The 14085-nt window shown below is 45.3% G+C and overlaps 1 protein-coding gene across 5 annotated transcripts in view; it reads left to right on the top strand.

Annotated features, from left to right (window-relative positions):
- Window positions 1-12540: 12540 nt before the first annotated feature.
- Window positions 12541-14085, top strand: part of LOC110528687 (phosphatase and actin regulator 3) — a 92357-nt gene continuing 90812 nt past the window's right edge. For 2 of the 5 annotated variants that reach the window (XM_036984335.2, XM_036984333.2), the window contains exon 1: window positions 12608-13088. The gene's annotated coding sequence lies outside the window, so the exon portion shown is untranslated. Of the gene's footprint in view, window positions 13089-14085 lie in introns of all 5 variants that reach the window. The other 3 variants (XM_036984336.2, XM_090242153.1, XM_036984334.2) reach the window with 3 other exon arrangements.

Genomic DNA, 14085 nt, shown 5'->3' with positions numbered 1-14085 from the left:
TGGGGATAGAGATGTTTAACATGTCCTCTACTCTCTATCCATCTAGTGGTGGGGATAGAGATGTTTAACATGTCCTCTACTCTCTATCCATCTAGTGGTGGGGATAGAGATGTTTAACATGTCCTCTACTCTCTGTCCATCTAGTGGTGGGGATAAAGATGTTTAACATGTCCTCTACTCTCTATCCATCTAGTGGTGGGGACAGAGATGTTTAACATGTCCTCTACTCTCTGTCCATCTAGTGGTGGGGACAGAGATGTTTAACATGTCCTCTACTCTCTGTCCATCTAGTGGTGGGGATAGAGATGTTTAACATGTCCTCTACTCTCTATCCATCTAGTGGTGGGGATAGAGATGTTTAACATGTCCTCTACTCTCTGTCCATCTAGTGGTGGGGATAGAGATGTTTAACATGTCCTCTACTCTCTATCCATCTAGTGGTGGGGATAGAGATGTTTAACATGTCCTCTACTCTCTATCCATCTAGTGGTGGGGATAGAGATGTTTAACATGTCCTCTACTCTCTGTCCATCTAGTGGTGGGGATAGAGATGTTTAACATGTCCTCTACTCTCTATCCATCTAGTGGTGGGGATAGAGATGTTTAACATGTCCTCTACTATCCATCCATCTAGTGGTGGGGATAGAGATGTTTAACATGTCCTCTACTCTCTATCCATCTAGTGGTGGGGATAGAGATGTTTAACATGTCCTCTACTCTCCATCCATCTAGTGGTGGGGACAGAGATGTTTAACATGTCCTCTACTCTCTGTCCATCTAGTGGTGGGGACAGAGATGTTTAACATGTCCTCTACTCTCCATCCATCTAGTGGTGGGGATAGAGATGTTTAACATGTCCTCTACTCTCCATCCATCTAGTGGTGGGGATAGAGATGTTTAACATGTCCTCTACTCTCCATCCATCTAGTGGTGGGGATAGAGATGTTTAACATGTCCTCTACTCTCCATCCATCTAGTGGTGGGGATAGAGATGTTTAACATGTCCTCTACTATCCATCCATCTAGTGGTGGGGATAGAGATGTTTAACATGTCCTCTACTCTCTATCCATCTAGTGGTGGGGATAAAGATGTTTAACATGTCCTCTACTCTCCATCCATCTAGTGGTGGGGATAGAGATGTTTAACATGTCCTCTACTCTCTATCCATCTAGTGGTGGGGATAGAGATGTTTAACATGTCCTCTACTCTCTATCCATCTAGTGGTGGGGATAGAGATGTTTAACATGTCCTCTACTCTCCATCCATCTAGTGGTGGGGACAGAGATGTTTAACATGTCCTCTACTCTCTGTCCATCTAGTGGTGGGGATAGAGATGTTTAACATGTCCTCTACTCTCTATCCATCTAGTGGTGGGGATAGAGATGTTTAACATGTCCTCTACTCTCCGTCCATCTAGTGGTGGGGACAGAGATGTTTAACATGTCCTCTACTCTCTATCCATCTAGTGGTGGGGATAGAGATGTTTAACATGTCCTCTACTCTCCGTCCATCTAGTGGTGGGGATAGAGATGTTTAACATGTCCTCTACTCTCCATCCATCTAGTGGTGGGGATAGAGATGTTTAACATGTCCTCTACTCTCTATCCATCTAGTGGTGGGGATAGAGATGTTTAACATGTCCTCTACTCTCTATCCATCTAGTGGTGGGGATAGAGATGTTTAACATGTCCTCTACTCTCTATCCATCTAGTGGTGGGGATAGAGATGTTTAACATGTCCTGTACTCTCTATCCATCTAGTGGTGGGGATAGAGATGTTTAACATGTCCTCTACTCTCTGTCCATCTAGTGGTGGGGATAGAGATGTTTAACATGTCCTCTACTCTCTGTCCATCTAGTGGTGGGGATAGAGATGTTTAACATGTCCTCTACTCTCTGTCCATCTAGTGGTGGGGATAGAGATGTTTAACATGTCCTCTACTCTCCGTCCATCTAGTGGTGGGGATAGAGATGTTTAACATGTCCTCTACTCTCTATCCATCTAGTGGTGGGGATAGAGATGTTTAACATGTCCTCTACTCTCTGTCCATCTAGTGGTGGGGACAGAGATGTTTAACATGTCCTCTACTCTCCATCCATCTAGTGGTGGGGACAGAGATGTTTAACATGTCCTCTACTCTCTGTCCATCTAGTGGTGGGGACAGAGATGTTTAACATGTCCTCTACTCTCTGTCCATCTAGTGGTGGGGATAGAGATGTTTAACATGTCCTCTACTCTCTGTCCATCTAGTGGTGGGGATAGAGATGTTTAACATGTCCTCTACTCTCTGTCCATCTAGTGGTGGGGATAGAGATGTTTAACATGTCCTCTACTCTCCATCCATCTAGTGGTGGGGATAGAGATGTTTAACATGTCCTCTACTCTCTGTCCATCTAGTGGTGGGGATAGAGATGTTTAACATGTCCTCTACTCTCTATCCATCTAGTGGTGGGGACAGAGATGTTTAACATGTCCTCTACTCTCCATCCATCTAGTGGTGGGGACAGAGATGTTTAACATGTCCTCTACTCTCCATCCATCTAGTGGTGGGGATAGAGATGTTTAACATGTCCTCTACTCTCTGTCCATCTAGTGGTGGGGACAGAGATGTTTAACATGTCCTCTACTCTCCATCCATCTAGTGGTGGGGATAGAGATGTTTAACATGTCCTCTACTCTCTGTCCATCTAGTGGTGGGGATAGAGATGTTTAACATGTCCTCTACTCTCTATCCATCTAGTGGTGGGGACAGAGATGTTTAACATGTCCTCTACTCTCCATCCATCTAGTGGTGGGGATAGAGATGTTTAACATGTCCTCTACTCTCTGTCCATCTAGTGGTGGGGATAGAGATGTTTAACATGTCCTCTACTCTCTATCCATCTAGTGGTGGGGATAGAGATGTTTAACATGTCCTCTACTCTCCGTCCATCTAGTGGTGGGGATAGAGATGTTTAACATGTCCTCTACTCTCTATCCATCTAGTGGTGGGGACAGAGATGTTTAACATGTCCTCTACTCTCCATCCATCTAGTGGTGGGGACAGAGATGTTTAACATGTCCTCTACTATCCATCCATCTAGTGGTGGGGATAGAGATGTTTAACATGTCCTCTACTCTCTATCCATCTAGTGGTGGGGATAGAGATGTTTAACATGTCCTCTACTCTCTGTCCATCTAGTGGTGGGGATAGAGATGTTTAACATGTCCTCTACTATCCATCCATCTAGTGGTGGGGATAGAGATGTTTAACATGTCCTCTACTCTCTGTCCATCTAGTGGTGGGGATAGAGATGTTTAACATGTCCTCTACTATCCATCCATCTAGTGGTGGGGATAGAGATGTTTAACATGTCCTCTACTCTCTGTCCATCTAGTGGTGGGGATAGAGATGTTTAACATGTCCTCTACTATCCATCCATCTAGTGGTGGGGATAGAGATGTTTAACATGTCCTCTACTCTCCATCCATCTAGTGGTGGGGACAGAGATGTTTAACATGTCCTCTACTCTCCATCCATCTAGTGGTGGGGATAGAGATGTTTAACATGTCCTCTACTCTCTGTCCATCTAGTGGTGGGGATAGAGATGTTTAACATGTCCTCTACTCTCTGTCCATCTAGTGGTGGGGATAGAGATGTTTAACATGTCCTCTACTCTCCGTCCATCTAGTGGTGGGGATAGAGATGTTTAACATGTCCTCTACTCTCTGTCCATCTAGTGGTGGGGATAGAGATGTTTAACATGTCCTCTACTCTCTGTCCATCTAGTGGTGGGGATAGAGATGTTTAACATGTCCTCTACTCTCTATCCATCTAGTGGTGGGGATAGAGATGTTTAACATGTCCTCTACTCTCTGTCCATCTAGTGGTGGGGATAGAGATGTTTAACATGTCCTCTACTCTCCGTCCATCTAGTGGTGGGGATAGAGATGTTTAACATGTCCTCTACTCTCCATCCATCTAGTGGTGGGGACAGAGATGTTTAACATGTCCTCTACTCTCTGTCCATCTAGTGGTGGGGATAGAGATGTTTAACATGTCCTCTACTCTCCATCCATCTAGTGGTGGGGATAGAGATGTTTAACATGTCCTCTACTCTCTGTCCATCTAGTGGTGGGGATAGAGATGTTTAACATGTCCTCTACTCTCTATCCATCTAGTGGTGGGGATAGAGATGTTTAACATGTCCTCTACTCTCTGTCCATCTAGTGGTGGGGATAGAGATGTTTAACATGTCCTCTACTCTCTATCCATCTAGTGGTGGGGATAGAGATGTTTAACATGTCCTCTACTCTCTATCCATCTAGTGGTGGGGATAGAGATGTTTAACATGTCCTCTACTCTCCGTCCATCTAGTGGTGGGGATAGAGATGTTTAACATGTCCTCTACTCTCTGTCCATCTAGTGGTGGGGATAGAGATGTTTAACATGTCCTCTACTCTCTGTCCATCTAGTGGTGGGGATAGAGATGTTTAACATGTCCTCTACTCTCCATCCATCTAGTGGTGGGGACAGAGACGTTTAACATGTCCTCTACTCTCTATCCATCTAGTGGTGGGGACAGAGATGTTTAACATGTCCTCTACTCTCTATCCATCTAGTGGTGGGGATAGAGATGTTTAACATGTCCTCTACTCTCTGTCCATCTAGTGGTGGGGATAGAGATGTTTAACATGTCCTCTACTCTCTGTCCATCTAGTGGTGGGGATAGAGATTTACATCACATGAACTCATTTTTCTTAATTTTTTCTTAAAAAATACTTCACTAGTCTGTGAGGAATAGAGTGTCATTTGAGATGCACAATCTTGACAGATGGTGGTTGTCTGGCTACCCAACCACATTGCCAAATGTCCAGCCTAGGCCACACATATTTCTTCTCAGCCACATGGCAAAATGTGTAGAATAGCAGGAAGTTAGCTATTTTCCCTATTTATATATATTTTTGTCCTCCCCAAACTTCTGCCAGTCAACCCGCACAACAAATGTTTACCTACTGTACACTACTGTTAGATACTCTGAGATGATCCTATCACACATTTCACACCCCTCATGTTTTACATCACCACAAATTACTTAAATGGAAGAAGTCTCAGACTGAAGTACACTACTGTTAAAAGCTTGGTGTCACTGAGAAATGTCATTAAAAAAAATTATAATAAAGCACATTTTTGTCCATTAAAATAACAAAAAATGATTCAGAAGTACAGTGTAGGCATTGCTAATGTTGTAAATGACTATTGTAGCATGAAAAAGGCTGATTTTTGATGGAATATCTACATAGGCGTACAGAGGCCCATTATCAGCAACCATCACTCCTGTGTTGCAATGGCACGTTGTGTTAGCTAATCCAAGTTTATAATTTTAAAAGGCTAATTGATCATTAGAAAACCCTTTTGCAATTATGTTAGCACAGCTGAAAACTGTTGTTCTGATGATTAATTAGGAAGCAATAAAACTGGCCTTTTTTAGACTAGTTGAGTATCTGAAGCATCACCATTTGTGAGTTTGATTACAGGCTCAAAATGTCCAGAAACAAAGAACTTTCTTCTGAAACTCGTCAGTCTATGTTCTGAGAAATGAAGGCTATTCCATGTGAGAAATTGCCAAGAAACTGAAGATCTCGTACAACGCTGTGTACTACTCCCTTCACAGAACAGCTGTGTTGTTACCTACCCTTACCACCTGGGGGCGGCCCATCAGGAAATCTAGGAGAGTTGCAGAGGGAGGTGTTTAGTCCCAGGGTCCTTAGCTTATTGATGCGCTTTGAGGGCATGTTGGTGTTGAACGCTGAGCTGTAGTCAATGAACAGCATTCTCACATAGGTGTTCCTTTTGTCCAGGTGAAAAGGGCAGTGTGGAGTGTAATAGAGATGGCATCATCTGTGGATCTGTTTGGGCGGCATGTAAATCGGAGTGGGTCTAGGGTTTCTGAGATAATGGTGTTGATGTGAGCAATGACCAGCCTTTCAAAGCATTTCATGGCTACAGACATGAGTTCTACGGGTCGGTAGTCATTTAGGCGGGTTACCTTAGTGTTCTTGGGCACAGGCACTATGGTGGTCTGCTTAAAACATGTTGTCAGTTGGTCAGCGCATACTCTAAGTACACGTCCTGATAATCCATCTGGCCCTGCGGCCTTGTGAATGTTGACCTGTTTAAAGGTCTTACTCATACCGGCTGCGGAGAGCGTGATCACACAGTCTTCCGGAACAGCTGCATGTTTCAGTGTTACTTGCCTCGAAGCGAGCATAGAAGTAGTTTAGCTCATCTGGTAGGCTCTTGTCACTGGGCAGCTCTTGGCTGTGCTTCCACATGTAGTCTGTAATGGTTTGCCAGCCCTGCCACATCCGATGAGCGGCAGAGCCTATGTAGTACGATTCGATCTTTGTCCTGTATTGATGCTTTGCCTATTTGAAGGGTTCGTCAGAGGGCATAGCGGAATTTCTTATAAGCTTCCGGGTTGGAGTCCCGCTCCTTGAAAGCGGCAGCTCTAGCCATTAGCTCAGTGCGGATGTTTCCTGTAATTCATGGCTTCTGGTTGGGGTATGTACGTACAGTCACTGTGGGAACAACGTCATCGATGCACTTATTGACGAAGCCAGTGACTGATGTGATGTACTCCTCAATGCTATCTGAGGAATCCAGGAAACATATTCCGGTCTGTGCAAAACAGTCCTGTAGCTTAGCACATGCTTCATCTGACCAGTTTTTTATTGATCAAGTCACTGGTGCTTCCTGCTTTAATTTTTGCTTGTTAGCAGGAATCAGGAATATATAGTTATGGTCAGATTTGCCAAATGGAGGGTGAGGGAGAGCTTTGTACACGTCTCTGTCTGAGGAGTATAGGTGGTCTAGAGGGAGAGCTTTGTAATCGTCCCTGTGTGGAGTAAAGGTGGTCTGGAGGGAGAGCTTTGTATGCGTCCCTGTGTGGAGTAAAGGTGGTCTGGAGTTTTTTCCCCCTCTGGTTGAACATTTAACATGCTGATAGAAATTAGGTTCAACTGATTTAAGTTTCCCTGCATTAAAGTCCCCGGCCACTAGGAGCGCCGCCTCTGGGGAGCGTTTTCCTGTTTGCTTATAGTGGAATACAGCTCATTCAATGCTGTCTTAATGCCAGCCTCTGACTGTGGTGGTATGTAAACAGCTACAAAGAATACAGATGAAAGAAAACTCTCTCGGAAGGTTTTCATCTGTATTCTCTTATCATGAGAAACTCTACCTCAGGCGAGCAATAGCTCGAGACTTCCTGAGATATCGTCCACCAGCTGTTGTTTACAAAAATACATAGCCCACCGCCCCTTGATTTACCAGACGCTGCTGTTCTAACCTGCCGGTACATCGTATAACCAGCCAGCTGTATGTTGGTATTGTCATCGTTTAGCCATGACTCTGTGAAGCATGAGATTTTACACCTCACTCTCTGTGGTCCAGACCTGTTAGAGAACATGGTTTGGGGAAACACCTCACTCTCTGTGGTCCAGACCTGTTAGAGAACATGGTTTGGGGAAACACCTCGCTCTCTGTGGTCCAGACCTGTTAGAGAACATGGTTTGGGGAAACACCTCGCTCTCTGTGGGCCAGACCTGTTAGAGAACATGGTTTGGGGAAACACCTCGCTCTCTGTCGTCCAGACCTGTTAGAGAGCATGGTTTGGGGAAACACCTCGCTCTCTGTGGTCCAGACCTGTTAGAGAACATGGTTTGGGGAAACACCTCCCTCTCTGTGGTCCAGACCTGTTAGAGAACATGGTTTGGGGAAACACCTCGCTCTCTGTGGTCCAGACCTGTTAGAGAACATGGTTTGGGGAAACACCTCGCTCTCCGTGGTCCAGACCTGTTAGAGAACATGGTTTGGGGAAACGCCTCGCTCTCTGTGGTCCAGACCTGTTAGAGAACACGGGCTGCATCCCAAACGGTAACCTCAAATCAAATCAAATCAAATTTTATTTGTCACATACACATGGTTAGCAGATGTTAATGCGAGTGTAGCGAAATGCTACAGGCTAACCTATTCTCTATGTAGCAATATGGGATCTCTATGTAGCCCTATGGGATCTCTATGTAGCCCTATGGGATCTCTATGTAGCCCTATGGGATCTCTATGTAGCACTATGGGATCTCTATGTAGCCCTATGGGATCTCTATGTAGCCCTATGGGATCTCTATGTAGCCCTATGGGATCTCTATGTAGCCCTATGGGATCTCTATGTAGCCCTATGGGATCTCTATGTAGCCCTATGGGATCTGGTCAACACTATATAAAGGGAATAGGGTGCCATTTGTGACGTGGTCGGACTCTGACCACAGCCTGTTTTCTGAGTGATGGGACTGAGAGGCTGAGTGGCTGAGAGGCAGAGAGGCAGAGAGGCTGAGAGGCTGAGAGGCTGAGAGGCTGACAGGCTGAGAGGCTGACAGGCTGAGTGGCTGAGAGGCTGAGAGGCTGAGTGACTGAGAGGCTGAGTGGCTGAGTGGCTGAGTGGCTGAGTGGCTGAGAGGCTGAGTGGCTGAGTGGCTGACAGGCTGACAGGCTGACAGGCTGAGAGGCTGAGTGGCTGACAGTCTGAGTGGCTGAGTGGCTGAGTGGCTGAGAGGCTGAGTGGCTGAGTGGCTGAGTGGCTGAGAGGCTGAGAGGCTGAGTGGCTGAGAGGCTGAGTGGCTGACAGACTGAGAGGCTGACAGACTGAGAGACTGAGAGGCTGAGAGCCTGACAGGCTGAGAGGCTGAGAGGCTGAGAGGCTGACAGGCTGAGAGGCTGAGTGACTGAGAGGCTGAGTGGCTGAGTGGCTGAGTGGCTGAGTGGCTGAGTGGCTGAGAGGCTGAGTGGCTGAGTGGCTGACAGGCTGAGAAGCTGAGAGGCTGAGTAGCTGAGTGGCTGAGTGGCTGAGTGGCTGAGTGGCTGAGAGGCTGAGTGGCTGAGTGGCTGAGTGGCTGAGTGGCTGAGTGGCTGAGAGGCTGAGAGGCTGAGTGGCTGACAGACTGAGAGGCTGACAGACTGAGAGGCTGAGAGGCTGAGAGGCTGAGAGGCTGAGAGGCTGAGTGGCTGAGTGGCTGACAGGCTGAGAGGCTGAGTGGCTGAGTGGCTGACAGGCTGAGAGGCTGACAGGCTGAGAGGCTGAGTGGCTATGAGACTGACAGGCCGAGAGGCTGACAGGCTGAGTGGCTGAGTGGCTGAGTGGCTAAGGCTGAGAGGCTGTGTGGCTGAGTGGCTGACAGGCTGAGTGGCTGACAGGCTGAAAGGCTGAGAGGCTGAGTGGTTTAGAGGCTGACAGGCTGAGAGGCTGACAGGCTGAAAGGCTGACAGGCTGAGAGGCTGAGAGGCTGAGAGGCTGAGTGGCTGAGAGGCTGAGAGGCTGACAGGCTGAGAGGTTGACAGGCTGAGAGGCTGAGAGGCTGACAGGCTGAGAGGCTGAGTGGCTGAGTGGCTGAGAGGCTGACAGGCTGAGAGGTTGACAGGCTGAGAGGCTGACAGGCTGAGAGGCTGAGTGGCTGAGTGGCTGAGAGGCTGACAGGCTGAGAGGCTGACAGGCTGAGGGGCTGAGAGGCTGAGAGGCTGACAGGCTGAGAGGTTGACAGGCTGAGAGGCTGACAGGCTGAGTGGCTGAGTGGCTGAGAGGCTGACAGGCTGAGAGGCTGAGAGGCTGAGTGGCTGAGTGGCTGACAGGCTGAGTGGCTGAGTGGCTGACAGGCTGACAGGCTGAGAGGCTGAGTGGCTGACAGGCTGAGAGGCTGACAGGCTGAGTGGCTGAGTGGCTGACAGGCTGAGAGGCTGACAGGCTGAGAGGTTGAGACTCTCAACATGGAACGAATCTCATTCAGTATTTACACTCCTTTATTAGATAGGATCAATAAACCACTGATGTCTGGGGGGAGAGGAGAGGAGAGCCCCTACATCAACAGAAGATTAAGTCTGATCTGCAGTACAACTGGTAAACAGGGATTTGCAGAAAGTGATTTAGCATTGATTACCCTGCCTACTGCAACCACGGCCTAACTGCATTATGCAGGCATTATTGATAGGCTGAAGTGTCTGTACTGTACTATAGTGTACAATCATGTACTATAGTGTACTATACTGTACTGTAGTTTACAATCGTGTACTATAGTGTATTATACTGTACTATAGTGTACAACCATGTACTATAGTGTACTATACTGTACTATACTGTACTATACTGTACTATACTGTACTATAGTGTACAATCATGTACTATCGTGTACTATACTGTATTGTACAATCATTAACTATACTGTACTGTAGTGTACTATAGTGTATTATACTGTACTATAGTGTACTATACTGTACCGTAGTGTACTATATTGTAGTGTACTAAACTGTAAAATACTGTAGTATAGTGTACTATACTGTACTGTGCTGTAGTGTACTACACTGTGCTATACTGTACTATGGTGTACTGTAGTGTACTATAGTGTACTAAACTGTACTATAGAGCTATAGTGTACAATCATGTACTATAGTGTACTGTACTGTAGTGTACTATACCATAGTGTACTATACTGTACTATAGTGTACTATTATGTAGTGTACTATACTGCAGTGTACTATACTGTGCTATAGTATACTAAACTGTAGTGCACTACACTATAGTGTACTATATTGTACTATACTGTAGTGTAATGTAGTGTACTATAGTGTACTATGGTGTACTATATTGTACTATACTGTACTATGATATGGTGTAGTATACTGTACTGTACTATAGTGTACTATACTGTACTATAATATGCTGTACTGCAGTGTACTGTAGTTCACTACAGTGTACTGTACTATACTGCACTATACTGTACTACAGTGTACTGTAGTGTACTATACTGTACTGTACTATACTGTACTGTACTATAGTGTACTATACTGTACTATAGTGTAGTGTACTATAGTGTATAGGACTATACTATACCACAGTGTACTGTACTGCTGTAGTGTACTATACTATATTATAGTGTACTATACTGTAGTGTACTATACTATACTATAGTGTACTATACTACTATACTAGAGAGAGTCTAGAAAACCAAAACAATGAATGATGATCTTGTAGTTGTGTGGGATTTGTTCTGCTAATACTCAGGTTTAACCTATAAAAGTCTAAGCTGTTGGGGGGGTTGTTCTAAGGGGGGGGGGGGGGGTTGTTTTAAGATGGTCATACCGTGGTGGGGGGCGAGGGTGGTTAACTTTTGATTTTAAATTTAGGACCTTTGGCTATAACACATCCCTATAGCCCATAGTAACTCACTGTATAACACATCCATATAGCCCATAGTAACTCACTGTAACTCACTGTATAACACATCCCTATAGCCCATAGTAACTCACTGTATAACACATCCCTATAGCCCATAGTAACTGACTGTATAACACATCCCTATAGCCCATAGCAACTCACTGAAACTCACTGTATAACACATCCCTATAGCCCATAGTAATTCACTGTATAACACATCCCTATAGCCCATAGTAACTCACTGTATAACACATCCCTATAGCCCATAATAACTCACTGTATAACACATCCCTATAGCCCATAGAAACTCACTGAAACTCACTGTATAACACATCCCTATAGCCCATAGTAACTCACTGTATAACACATCCCTATAGCCCATAGTAACTCACTGAAACTCACTGTATAACACATCCCTATAGCCCATAGTAACTCACTGTATAACACATCCCTATAGCCCATAGTAACTCACTGTATAACACATCCCTATAGCCCATAGCAACTCACTGAAACTCACTGTATAACACATCCCTATAGCCCATAGTAATTCACTGTATAACACATCCCTATAGCCCATAGTAACTCACTGTATAACACATCCCTATAGCCCATAGTAACTCACTGTATAACACATCCCTATAGCCCATAGTAACTCACTGTATAACACATCCCTATAGCCCATAGTAACTCACTGTATAACACATCCCTATAGCCCATAGTAACTCATTGTACAACACATACTTAAATGGAAGTGTCATTTAAAATAAAACGTTATTTGTCACCTACACATGGTTAGCAGATGTTATTGTGAGTGTAGCAAAAATTATTGTGCTTCTAGTTCCCGACAGTGCAGCAATATCTAGTAAGTAATCTAACAATTCCCCAACAACTACCTAATACACACACATCTAAAGGGGTGGAATAAGAATATGTACTTATAAATATATGGAAGGGTGATGGCCGAACGGCACAGGCAAGATGCAGTAGATGGTATAGAGTACAGTATTTACAGTGGGGAGAACAAGTATTTGATACACTGACGATTTTGCAGGTTTTCCCACTTACAAAGCATGTAGAGGTCTGTAATTTTTTATCATAGGTACACTTCAACTGTGAGAGACAGAATCTAAAACAAAAATCCAGAAAATCACATTGTATGATTTTTTTAGTAATTCATTTGCATTTTATTCAAATATGTCAAATGTTATTAGTATGTCAAAACTCAGTTTTGAATGTATCTTAAATCTAATGGATGTTGACTGGCATCTGGTCCATGTGGCTGAGAGGGGCGGGGCAGGCAGACAGATCGGAGCAGCAGTAGGCTTGTAGTAGGTTGTTGGGGGGGGGATGATGTAGCAGACTGCGTTACACGGTGGAATAAACAGCCTCGTCTTCTTGGGACTGACTGATTCTGCTGAGTACGTTGGCTCTGTTGGCTCTGTGACGAGGGTCCTCTGACTGCCCTCTCCGTTCCTTTCTTCCTGTGACGACGGTACAGGATTCACTCAGTCCTCCGACTACCCTCTGCTCTCCGATCCTCTCCTCCCTTGACGAGGGTACAGGATTAACTCAGTCCTCTGACTGCCCTCTCCTCCTCTCCATTCCTCTATTTTCCTCTTCTCTGTTCCTCTCTTTCTGTGACGAGGGTACAGGATTGAATTATTATTTTATTTTTATTTTTTTACCTTTATTTAACTAGTCAAGTCAGTTAAGAACAAATTCTTATTTTCAATGACGGCCTAGGAACAGTGGGTTAACTGCCTCGTTCAGGATTTACTCAGTCCTCTGACTACAGACGAGACCCTGTCCTCGTCTATTCATTGGACTGATTGGAAGGTACAGTAAATGTAGGTATATGAGTGCTTACTGTGTGTAATGTCTTGTCTAGGTTAGGTGGTTGGATTGTAAAGATGTGTTAAATAGCCAGTCTGGCCGGGCCAGGGAATGCATTGCAGTGTGTGTTTATCATATCTCAGTGAGAGAGAGAGAGTGGGAGAAGGAGTGAGTGGGAGAAGGAGTGAGAGGGAGAGGGAGATGAGAGGGTGGGAGACAGGGACAGGGGGAAGGAGGGAGAGAGAGAGAGGGAGAGGGAGAGGGAGAGGGAGAGAGAGATGAGAGGGTGGGAGACAGGGACAGGGAGAAGGAGGGAGAGAGAGAGAGAAAGAGAGTGAGCGAGGGAGAGAGAGTAAGGGAGAAGAAGGGAGAGAGAGGAGGGAGAAGGAGGGAGAGAGGAGGGAGAAGGAGGGAGAGAGAGTAAGGGAGAAGGAGGGAGAGAGAGGAGGGAGAAGGAGGGAGGGAGAAGGATGGAGAGAGAGGAGGGAGGGAGACAGAGAGACAGAGAGACAGAGAGAGAGAGAGAGAGAGAGAGAGAGAGAGATCTAAATGAGTCCCACGAGGCTGATTCAGTGTCTGGTAATGCGCTTGTCAGTGGAGATAATGTGATAACTGCAAAGTAGTGAAAGTGTGTGTGTGTGTGTTGTTTCTTTCGCTGTCTGTGTGTGTGTGTTGTTTTTGTCGCTGTCAGTCTGTGAAGGTTGTTTGTGTTTGCATGATATTGCTGTAAACTGCAAAGTAGTCTGGGTAATGCTGGCCTATGAAATAGGCCTAGGTATATTTACATGTCACAGGCCTGTCATTCCAGTCAGACATCTTCCTTCCTCTAGTGAAACCAAACAGTCAGACATCTTCCTTCCTCTACTGAAACCCAACAGTCAGACATCTTCCTTCCTCTACTGAAACCCAACAGTCAGACATCTTCCTTCCTCTACTGAAACCCAACAGTCAGACATCTTCCTTCCTCTACTGAAACCCAAGAGTCAGACATCTTCCTTCCTCTACTAAAAC

Source organism: Oncorhynchus mykiss, chromosome 7 (assembly GCF_057628025.1).
Source record: "Oncorhynchus mykiss isolate SJ-2025 chromosome 7, ASM5762802v1, whole genome shotgun sequence".
Taxonomy (NCBI): domain Eukaryota; kingdom Metazoa; phylum Chordata; class Actinopteri; order Salmoniformes; family Salmonidae; genus Oncorhynchus; species Oncorhynchus mykiss.
This window is presented reverse-complemented; position numbering and strand designations above follow the sequence as displayed.